The sequence below is a fragment of the Fukomys damarensis genome, unplaced genomic scaffold (assembly GCF_012274545.1).
Source record: "Fukomys damarensis isolate Sample0158 unplaced genomic scaffold, DMR_v1.0_HiC HiC_scaffold_24, whole genome shotgun sequence".
NCBI lineage: Eukaryota > Metazoa > Chordata > Mammalia > Rodentia > Bathyergidae > Fukomys > Fukomys damarensis.
Window position 1 is genome coordinate 11270405 of NW_022900936.1, and position 11705 is coordinate 11282109.

At 37.8% G+C, this 11705-nt stretch overlaps 1 protein-coding gene and 1 pseudogene across 1 annotated transcript in view; one reads left to right on the forward strand and one right to left on the reverse strand.

Annotated features, from left to right (window-relative positions):
* The window catches only part of Scaf4 (SR-related CTD associated factor 4), a 39606-nt gene that overhangs the window by 25894 nt on the left and 2007 nt on the right, over positions 1 to 11705 (forward strand). The gene's annotated exons all lie outside the window — the stretch shown is intronic.
* LOC117283254 lies at positions 1109 to 1396 on the reverse strand (annotated as a pseudogene).

The window sequence follows — 11705 nt, forward strand, 5'->3', positions numbered from 1 at the left end:
TTTTGAATGGCATGTTATATTCTGCCCTCTCCAGGACTGAGCATAAGCCCATAAATTTCTTTTAGCACACAAATTGGGCCATGAAAGAAGATTTGAGACTAAAATTTACTAAAAGTAATGTAGTAGTAGTTATCATAGTAATGGAAAATTGGTTTAATGAGGAAATTGCTTAAGTCTAATGGACTTACAGTAGGCGCAACACTGGACAAGGAACCTTACTGTCTTTCGATCTCAGTTGGTATGCTTTTTTTCATATTTGTGATAAGGCATTGCACAAGATTCATAGATTCTGAATCAGAATTTTCTCCGATTTCCCTTCCTCCATATTCTCTCTGCCCACACCCCATTATGAACTCATTTTGAAATGCAATCTCCTTGTCTAGAGTCCGTGGATGTTAGGCCATCTGAGACTGTTTACAAAACTATACATTTGTGCTTTTCTCTGAGCTCAGAAAATTCATTGAATAAGTGGAAAGATTTCATGATCTGCAAGAGTTTAAAAGCAGATTACTTCTTTCAGACTGCCCTGAAGAGTAAGTACCTGCCTCTGATTTAACATCAGGTCTTGAAAGCCCTGCCTTTATTTTTTATTCCTATTGAACATTTTAAATTTTGGATCCAACATGTGAAATTCAGTAAAAACACAGATTAGAATTTGGTAAGCTTGAGAAGTAACCTCAGTAAACTAAGCACTCCCAGAAGAATCTTTCACATTTCTCACTATCTGACACATCTGGCTAAGCCATCCCATCCCTGCCCTCAGTCTAAGGTGCGTGAGACAGGCACGCTTGTTCCATGAAGAAAGGGGTAGATAGATGGGCAGTTTTCAGTGCAGAGCTGTTAATCCTAAATGTCCAATGACTACTTTTGTCTGTACATTTTAAAACAAAATTTTAAATCCCAAAAGGTTTAAATTTTGACATAAGGTAAAAATGGAAACTTATTTCAGCACTATAACTAAATGTAGTAGTTTACTTCCAGTTGTGAGAAAGCCTCCTGTGTGCCTTTAATTACAAAATTTAAAAAATATAACATAAATTTTGACGTTTTTTAAAAAGTGAAATTAATTACAAGGTTTATGTAACAAAAAGTTGACCCAAGTTTTACATCATAATAGAATAGGCCCTTCGGAGAGGGCACATGGACTTCTCCACTTGAAAGCTGTTATATATACTCGTTCCAGGGCTTTAGACCTGGTAATACTATTTCCTTATATTACCACAATTCCAATATTGTTCTCTTGCCCCAGCTTACCATCTTTACAAATTCTATCAACAAGAGTCACAAAGATAGCACATCCCAACAGTATTCCTTGAATATGTGTACCACCTTTTAATTTCAGTGATAACTTCCTGTCCATACATTTTTTTTTTTTTTTCAACTCGGGAGGATGAGCTTTGCTCCTGGTGTCAGAGCTGCTTTTAAATGTATATGCAAATAAAGGAAGATTCATTGAAAAGACTAACCATAATTCCATCATTTTGAAGGAATGCAGTAATTGCATTGCAGTACTAAAGGATCACTGAGTTGAGGTATTTCTGGTGTTATTTGGGCGTTGACTACTGGGGCTATGGTGCTTCTGGTTTCCTCTTGGTGGTCTGGTATTTTCTAAGTTAATAAAAGAAGATGTTATGCTGAACAGAAAACTATAACTCAGAAGTTTGTACTGAGCCCACATTTCCTCTTCTGTAAAGGGAGATAAAAATGACACACTAGGGTGTCAAGATTCAGTGGGTTAACACATGAAATACATGACAAGGGGCCTGTAAGCAGAGAGTGATACTACATGTAACAAATTTCATAAATGATACTTAGACATCTGGAGAAGACTTTGCAATTCTAAAATTATGTTTCTTTAGCTGTGATTCACTTAATCTTTTATTGGCAGACAGAAAGCAAAATTTTTAGGAAAAAATGTATCTTGACATTAGTTGCCTCAGATATTCTCATGGATTAGACCAAATCATAAGTTCACACATAGTTAAACTCCATCGTTTGGTTTACTGTGAAAATGTGAGCGTTAAGTCATAGTGGGTATTACTTAATAAGTAGCATGACTCAAAATCCAAATTCTTCCATTAATGATGTCTAATAGTTTCCTTATAAGAAGCATTAAAGTAAATGTATTATCAGGGCTTAGTTCATAGATTATAATTTCTGAAATATACCAATTTTTCTAAAGTAGCAGGGACCAAATGTTTAGCAACTCTTGAAATTCTGTACTGAGGCCATAGAATAATAATGATGAGGCAGGTTTGGATGTAAGGATAGTTTGGTTTAAAGAATTCTCAGTTATCACATTTAAACATGGATATTCATTTGGAGTTACTCCTGTTTCTGGAGTTGGGCTGAGGTAGCCCCCACTACTGAATTTGGAAAGAATTAAACATATCTTACAGAGATATTGATTTTTCTATATTACTGATTATCTGAAAATATAACATTACTAGATGCATTAAAGGTAATTTTAAAAAATCTGTGCTTAGTACCTCATTGGCCAAAGTAGCTAGAACAGTGGTTTTCATACAAGGTGAAGATAAGATTCTACAGTTACTGGTCATCGAAGGGAGAAGGAACATTAAAGATGATAGCAATTCAGCTCATACTCTTGATTGTATAAGCAACTGTTTACTTTTCAAAAACTTTTGTATACTATGTATTGCTAATATGATGTACAGCATATTTTTATTAAAAAGTTCATTGTAAATGTGAAGTTTGGGTTACTTTGGTGTTCCAAACAATAAAAAAAGTACACAAAAAAAGTTTGTTTGTGTTACCTATCTCTATTGTGTTACCAGGATATCCAAAATATGTTTTCAAACAAAAACTGTTCTAAGTTGAACTCATTCCTTTTGTGAAAAACGAAAGCTTTTTCCTCTTCACAGATATATTTACTCATTAGTTTAATATGAGAAGGTTTCCACCAAATTTGTGTCACACAGTTGCCAGTGGTGGTGAAATTTATAACAGATGTTTGCTTTTGTACAATAGTTAGGATCCCTAAAACTGTAGATGAAGGGTGATTTTACCAGAAATTTTAGTAATTGCTTTAAAATATTTATTTGATATATAGTTATTGCACTTAGCTCTGACTTTTTCTGCCCAAGGTGTCTAGAGTTTTATGATTTTTTTGATAGCAAATAATTTTTAACATTTAAATTAGAACATTAGAGCTTCTATTTACTAGTGACACATTAGTAACATTGGAAGAAAACCTAAAGGAAATTCTAGAATTAATTTTTAAAAACAAATAATGCCTAATTTCTGAAAATATGTATTTATTGCATTTTAATTATTTCAAACTCTAATACATATTGTTTGGCTAATTAAATTATAAACAAACAGATACTATCTGGTGTTCGATTTGATACCAAAAAAGCCTAGTGACTATCCTTCAAAAGTGTTTTTTGGAAGCTTTAAACTATTTGAATTGGTACTCCAAATAGTGTTGCATAACAGAACTGATTTTTAAATATACATTACAGTGCTTTCAATTTAGTATATAACATTGTTCCATGGATAATTTGAAATAGTAATTAATCCACAGCAAATCTTTTTCTTGAATATGAGTTTATGCCTGATTACACTATCTCAGAAGACAACCACCTCAAACAAAACATGAGGAAAGTATTGAAAAATTCTAAAGAACATTATATTGTCTCCATGTCCTCCTGGGTTGTCACGTCCTAGGCTGCTATGGAACACCAGCCTGAAGAGTGTCTTTAAACTTAATCTGAGGGCAGAAACTTTGGATTCTAAATTGATTTTGGTAGACACAGGTACTGCTATGAAGAATTCCAGGTAAGACTTTTTCCAGCTAACACTGAAAAGACAATTGCCTACAGACAATGGCATTCAGTGATAGACGGTTAATAGTATATTTCAAATTTACTATGACAGTGAAATTAAAGTCAATTTTTCTAAAATGTTTAGCAGTATACAAACTGAAATTCTGAAGAGCAAATATAAATTATCTGTAGGGAAATTGACTACACAAAACCTACTATAAATTATTTTGCAAAAACACCAGGCCTATTTGTAAAAGATAATCTGTTTAAAATTCTTTTTTATGAATTATATGTTCTCAAAACAATGTACCACTACTCTAAAAAATAGATGAGATGGCTTGGATATACTTACATTATGTATTATTGGAAACTCATCTCTTTTAAAAATAACATTCTAAGCATTTTTTAAAAATATCTTAATATATAATACAACCCAAACAAAATATGTTTTCCCTCATTTTTGAAAAGTGGCTCCTTATTCTTGCCAGCTCTCAAAATGACTTGTCATTTGGGAGGGTCCCCAAAATCAGTGTCTGTCAGTAATTGGTGAATCTAGGCAAAGGAAATATATGTGTTGGTTGTACTGTTTCAGTTTTCTAAAGGTCTAAAATTGGTGGGGGTACCTTTGTTGATTAAATATATTTATTTGCCTAGAGATGTTGAGACCTTGATAGAAGAGATGAGGGGGGATAGATCTTTTTCCTCATATATGGGAAATTCCATATTAGCTTTATGCAAATACCACAGTGGCACTTTGTTGGGACCAAATGTTTAATGGTAGAACTGCAAGAAAGAACAAGCTGAAAGAAAAATGCAACTTTTTTCAAAGTTCAGGTTGTCCTAGGTTTATGCTGAAAAAACTCCTCACTGCCCTCTGTGGGACCTGGCTGATGCTATCTTCTTAATAAGATTAGTCACTACCTCTGCAACCACCCTTTATTCATGCTTTGCTGTGTCTATGTAGGACTTACTGTGTGCCTGGTATCCTTCCAGGTAGTAAAGATGCCAGAATGAACAAAATGAAACCCCACTTACAGGGGTTTTTGTTTGTTTGTGAGATGGGGTCTCCCTACGTAGTTGAGAAGGGCCTGGAACTCACTGTGTAGCCTAGGCTGGTCTAGGTGATCCTCCTGCCTCTGCTTCCTGAGTGCTGGGATTACAGGCGTGCGCCACCACACCCAGCTAGGAGTTTTTATTCACATAGGGTCTTGGACAGTTATTTTATATGGAAGTATTCCTATGAAGAGAGCACAGCAGAGGACTGTTAGGAGATTTGAATATATGTTGTGGGATACATGGTTTTCGGTAGGAAAGCCAAGGAGGGCATCTTGAGAAAATAATGTAGAGAAACCTGACTAAAGGAGAGAATAACTCATATGATTACAGGCGTTTCAGATAGAGGGGCCTAAATTAAGAGAGAACTTCATTTGATTGAGGAACCACAGAAGTCTGACCCCTAATGGAAGAGTGGCAGGAAGTGAGGGAGAAGGTTGCCAGGGGCCTGGGTATGAGTGCAATGAATAGTTGTGTAGGGTTTTAAACCATGTTGTGATGTAGTTTACATTTTTAAGGAGTTAATATAGTGTTCTAGAGAGAACACACCATAGGGGGTAAAAATTGAAAGCACAAACCAATTTGGATGCAGTTGTAGCAGATGACCGTTGGGCTGCTGCAGTGAGGTGACAAATGTTTGAAGCACACATGAATTTTAAAGGTGCAACCTTTGAAATTGTATTTCTTAAATGTAAAGTGTAAAAGATGTGAAGAATAACATAACATTGAGTGATTGGTAGATTGTAACTGCCATTCCTGAGATGTACAAATCTGTAGAGTAGATTTGAAGGAGTAGATTCCCAGTTAAAATGTGGGACATTTTACTCAGGTGCAAATGTCAAACAGCTGGATAAAATCTACAGATAGAAATTCTGATCTCAGCAAAGAAAAATAATATTTAAAGCTACAGAAGCCTGTAAGATAATCTCTGAAGAAATTGTAAATACAGAAATGAGACAGTGGAGTCCAAGAATACTTCCTTTAGTAGTTGAGGGTACTGTGTGGTGCTGAGAGCTAAGACAGACACATAGTTTCCCTTGCCAAGAGTTCCCCTAAAGCAGGATACATTAACCATTTAAGCCTTCCAGTCTTAGGAGGTGCGCTCCATTTCCATGGGAAAACTGAGTTGTATGGAAGTGAGATGACGGACCCAAGGCCTGGTGGCTAGAGGTGGTGGAACTAGAATTCAAAGCAACAAGAGCTTTTTGCCACTGTTGGTGTTTGGCAAAGTGCTGAGGTGCAGCCAGTAAGCTCAGGTGCGTGGGTAGAGGGACATTCTGGAAACCATGTGAAGAGAGTTCTAGGAGGGAGAGATGAACTGCCAGGTGACCGTGACGGGTCCAGAAAGGCCTGCGTCTTCCTAACTGTACTTAACAAAATGCAGGTTACTGGTGGCCTTGAAAAACGGTTTCGTTGGAGTGACAGGTTCAGAAACCCAGTTATACATGGTCAGAAAAGAACGGGAGATGGCAAAATGAGTACAGTTATGATTTTGAACAACGCTATGTCGTGTAGGGAAATGATAGCTGAAAGATACAGAGGGAGGGAGGTTTCGGTTTTGGTTTTTGGTCATTCCTAAAGGAAGAAGAGGGGAGAGTTTGGGTGCAAGGAAGAAAGGACATTTAACTGGACTAATCTGTAGTGCGAGGAGATGGCAGGCTAGGAATGAAGGGCTTAACTTTTGGAGCACAGATGGCTATGCCAGGATACAGATGCAAGTAAACTGGTAGGTTTTTGATGGTGGGTGAGTGGAAAAGTGTTTTTGCTAAAGGCTTATTTTAAAAGAAGAAGCAGCTAGGATAAAACATGGTATATCCACACAATAGAATGTTAATTGGTGATAAAAAGACCCAGTATTTATACTACATGACATAGATGAACCCTGGAAAGAAGCCAGTTGGGAAAGACTACATATTGTATGATTTGTTTGAAATGTTGAGAACGGACAGCCAAATCCATGGAGATAATGTGGGCAGATGAAGTTAGGGTTGGGGGGAGAATTAGAAGTGATGGCTAAAGTTGCAGAATTTCTTTTGAGAAAATTTTGAATGCTCTGAAGTTGGTTTTAATGACTGATTCTGTGAATGTACTAAAAAACATTAAATCATGAATTTTATGTAGGTACATGATGGGCTGCGTGAACTTTACTCACTGAAGTTGTAATAACTAAGAGTAAGGTCATGGACATGTGCAATAGACAGGATGTGTCAGTGTGAGTCACTAGAAGATACGTTTGCTGACCAGAGTTAAGGGCACATAAGGTTGTAGTTAACAGACATTAAAAATGGGACTGATTAGCATGCCAGGGCTTGGGGTGACCCTCGGCCACTTAGGTGCAAATTAGGTACAAGAGTTGCAGTTAAAACCAATGCTGGGGTTTCTCCAGGCATCTGTGATGAGAGAACCATGGACTCGGCGTCAGGTAAGGAGGAAAACAAAGGAGGACATTGTCGGCATGAGCCTGGTGGACCGACACTGGCTAGGGTATTCCAGAGGGCGTGAATGACCTCGACAGAAGAGGAGGACCGGAGAGTGGGGTCACCGAAGAGAGAATCCGAAGCCACGGATGGGTGGTGGAACATCGTTGCCTCTTAGAGGCAGTGGCTGCTGTAGAATGGGAACCTAGGCTCTGGCTGAGAGGAGGCAGAGGGGCACACCCCGTGTGGTTTTGTGCCCTTCCTCCTAGCCCCTCCTCACCTCTTCACGTTGAAGGAGGTCCCTGCTTTCCTTCAGGGTTCCACTGGCCTTTCATAACCGCCATGAAGTTGGCTGGCTAATGGATTCAGCTGGTCCCTCCAGTACCTCAGACCTTTTTGTTGTCACTAAATGTTTCGTGTCTTTCTTCCATACACTGGTCCTTGGCAGAAAGCAAACCTGTGCGTTTATGAGTTTTTGTGCTCTCTATTTAGATTTTCCTGAGATTCAGGGTCCGCATTGGTCTCCATCTGGGAGATCAACCTCTTCCTCCCCTTTTTAAATTGTGAAACAAGCTATTTTTTTGAGTAATCATAGGAAATTTTATGATTTGGTTATTTTGAGTTAAATTCCAGTGTGTTTCTTGTTAAAAGTGTAAACATTTGGGGCTTTTTATGATCTGCCCTAAAGCCTTAACTCATTAAGAAATTTCAGTGCCTTCCTAATAGGGTACAGTATTTCCCCAGGTCCAAGCTCTTCCATTTTTTATTTTACGTATATTGATACTGTGGCTCTTCTGAGCGATAAAGCGCACACTTAACTTTTTAAGTATATTCCTATGGGGGGATCCAAGGTTGTCTTGAGTCGGTGTTACCATGGGAAATGTATCGTTTCTCTCCAAAAGTTACTACTTTTCCTATTCTTGCTTGACACCTCCATCCACTCATTCAAAGAGAGCTTTTTCTCACCTGTAGCACCTTTCAGCTTAAGCCTCTTATCGCTGTGGTAGATTTTTGAAATAAGAGCTTGATTGCCCTCCCATGTCCTACTCCACCTTGCTAACTAGAAGGATTTTTCAGAACATGAGATCCTACCTGCTCAGAATTCCTCTGTGGTTTCCTCCATCACTTAGGTAAAGTCTGGGTTCCTACTCCTGACATGTAAGACCACTGAATTGCTGCGGCCCACCAGACAAGCCCTACCACCCTCACCTGAGGGATTCCCTCCTCTCAGGTGTCACCAAAAGCCATTCTGTTGCCCTTCTCTGAGTAACATGTTTCACTGTGTCACCCTCTGTAGCCTTTTCAATAGCTCCTCCTCTGTTGACCATCAGTGTCCATCCTTATTCAAAAGACCTTGTACATTGTTCCCTCCTTTGAGACCCAAACTAGACTCCCCTTGTGACTGCCTCTCAGGTCCATACTCAGACTTTATCAGTTCTGCCTTTGTGTTAACATACTAGCTTGAGCCATCTGTCACAATTGAAAATTTCTATTAGGCTTTGACACCTTTGAGAGATTTTTGTCCCCGACTTCTTAAATGGGTTATTCAGATTTTCAGTATGTGTGAATTTTTAAATGTTATAAATCTAGGAAACTTTTCAGTGATATATGTCCAGATGAAATGAATCATTACTTTGAATGCCCATTTGAACTGGGAAACTATATTTCCTTCTAGTATATGCATAATGACAGCTTTCATAATAAAGATTTCTTAATATTAGCTTGCATGCCTACTGAAGGCTTTTGCCACCTGGTAATTTTTAACTAGCTTTTATTTTTAAAGTAGTACATGTTCACTTTGCAAAAGAAGAGGGGGGACTACAAATGTGTGGTTTTTAAGGTCCACAGTATGCAGTCTGAAGGCTCTTTGGGCCTATTGGGAATATTCTGTAGGGAAATCTATAAATTTTGTTGATCCGAAAAGCCTGAAAAGGACTTTGAGTCTCTTCTTACCACTATTTACAAAGCAAGGAAGGGAAATAATATTTATTATAGAATATTATATAATTACATAATATTTTAAGCAAATTCTAAATACAAATAACATGTATGGAATAAAATTGACTTTATGAAAAATTGCTTTGTAGAAGGTATGTGTTAAATATATTTACAGTTAAGCTGCTTACTGCTAACAGTCTATATATCCTCAGATATATGATGCAAAGAACTGGATGTGTTTCTAGAGATTGGGGCTTATGTTTTATGAAGAATTGTTGCCCATTTTTTCTCCTGCCCAACGGAGAGGTGGCTTTATACCCTTTATAATTGAGGAAGGCAAGTCCTCATTGGGATATCGGGAAGAGGACTTTCCCATTGTCTTGCAAGAGTCACTCTTCTTTTTGAGGACTCTTCTGAACTTTAACACACTCCCCTTCAATCTTTTGAACATATTAAAATTTGGGTTGGACCTTAAGTCTATAGATGGATGAGCACAATAGTACCACTCTGGCCTCCTAGTCCTTCAGAACAGACTTTTTCTGCAGCTTGCTGAGAAAGTGAAGCTGGGTTGGCCTTGAGTGCTTTTATGTGATGAAATCTCTATTAGAAGCTTTTTCTGGATATGAATATGTTAAGTGCACAGCTGTTGGAACTATATACTGTTCCTTTAAAAAATTGAGGGCAGGAATGTTTTAGATGCTTCTGTTTATGGTGTATACTCAGTAATCTTCACTAAGTACTGTGAAAAACATTTTGGTGTGCCATTGAGTTTCAGTCTGAAATATATATGGTCCATGTGGTGATCCTGTGTGTGTTTGTCTGGAAATTTCTTGTTTTTTTTTTTTTTGGTACCAGGGATTAAATTTGAGTCCTTGCTCTTGCAGTGTCTGGAATTTTCTTAACAAGAGTCTGAAGGGACTGAGTTATTAGCTCTTTTATCCATTTCACGGTGTCTGGCTTTTAGCTGATAATTGGTGTATCACCATCAGACCTGACGTGTTTCCGCATGTATGTGTGTGTACATGGATGGTCCATGTGTGTGACATTTTTTCCCAACTCCCAACCTTGACTTTAAACTAGGATAGCTATTGGGGGAGCAGGAGGAATTCATAATTCTAAGAAATGGAAAATGTGTATGTTCTGCAAAATCAAATGTTTTCAGGATGTTTGTCACTTTCTAAATAGAAGTGTGGAATAATAATTTCAGCAGTTGACTGAGCAAGCCCTGAACTCAGCGTGTTCCATTTGATCTTGACAAGTGGCCAGTATTATCACTATTCCTGTTTTATAAACTAGAATACTGAGGCACATTGTCCAACGTCACTCGAGCAAGATTATTCTTCACTAAACATATTGTAAGCATTTAGAAGAAGGTATTTTAAGTAAGTACTAAAATACTGGCAGTCTTCATGTTAAGAGTCATATATCCTGCCAGGAGTCGTGGCTCACGCCTGTAATCCCAGCACTCAGGAGGCTGAGGCAGGAGGATCACTGTGAGTTCAAGACCAGCCTGGGGTCTACATAGTGAGTCTCAACTACATAGTGAGACCCTGTCTCAAAAAAACCAAAAAAAAAAAAAAAAGTCATATACACTGGTAGCCAGGTATAGTGGCACATACCTGTAATCCCAGTATTCAGGAGGCTGAGGCAGGAAGATCAACAGAAGTTCAAGGCCAGCCTGAACTACATAACGAGACACTCAAGAAAAAAAACGTCACATGCCGGTATGCTTGCAATTGTAGGTCTGTTTTAGTGGTTAAGACTAATAGAATATTGGACCATGTTTTAGGATTAGCAAAAACTGAAGTAGAAATTTTTATCATTTTCATGTCCATACACAAAATATAGAAATGTGCAGGACTTGGAAGTTGACTCAGGTTGTCAAGCCTAGAATATATTGTGGGGGGAAAGAAGCTGGAATCACAGTACTAAAGTGTTGGGGTCATTTTTCTATTAGTGTCACACAGTCATTTCTGTTACCATTGCCAAATGATAGTCATAAGCTATAACTTGCCCAAAGACCCTTGTGCATAACCTGTTGAGAGAGGTTGGTTTTGATGCCTGTCACACATAGAGAACCAAGTTTTCCTGTACAGTGCCGTGTTGAACTTGTATGACTGTTCTAATGGAATGAATGGCTCTTATGCAAATGGGAAAATAAAATTAGTAAGTCATTAACATTCAAGAGCTTTATCAGTTTCGCCACCTTTGGAAGAGAGTAAAGAGGTGCACAAATACCCGACTGGCATTGTCCAGCAGTCCCTGTGGCCTAGCAGCTTACACATTATGTTTCTGAAAAGAAACTGCAGAAATGAAGTTTACATTTGTGTGTGGATCTTTATTTTCTAAACATTAGTGTTGAAGTCTTACATATTTCATAAGTATATGAGACGTTCTAATAATATGGACTGTGTGCTATGGAATCAGGCCTCCTTTTCTCCTGGATTTTGTAGGTCAGGGACCTCTTTTTCTAGCAGTAAGTTGAATATAAAAAAAAAAAAAAAAAAAA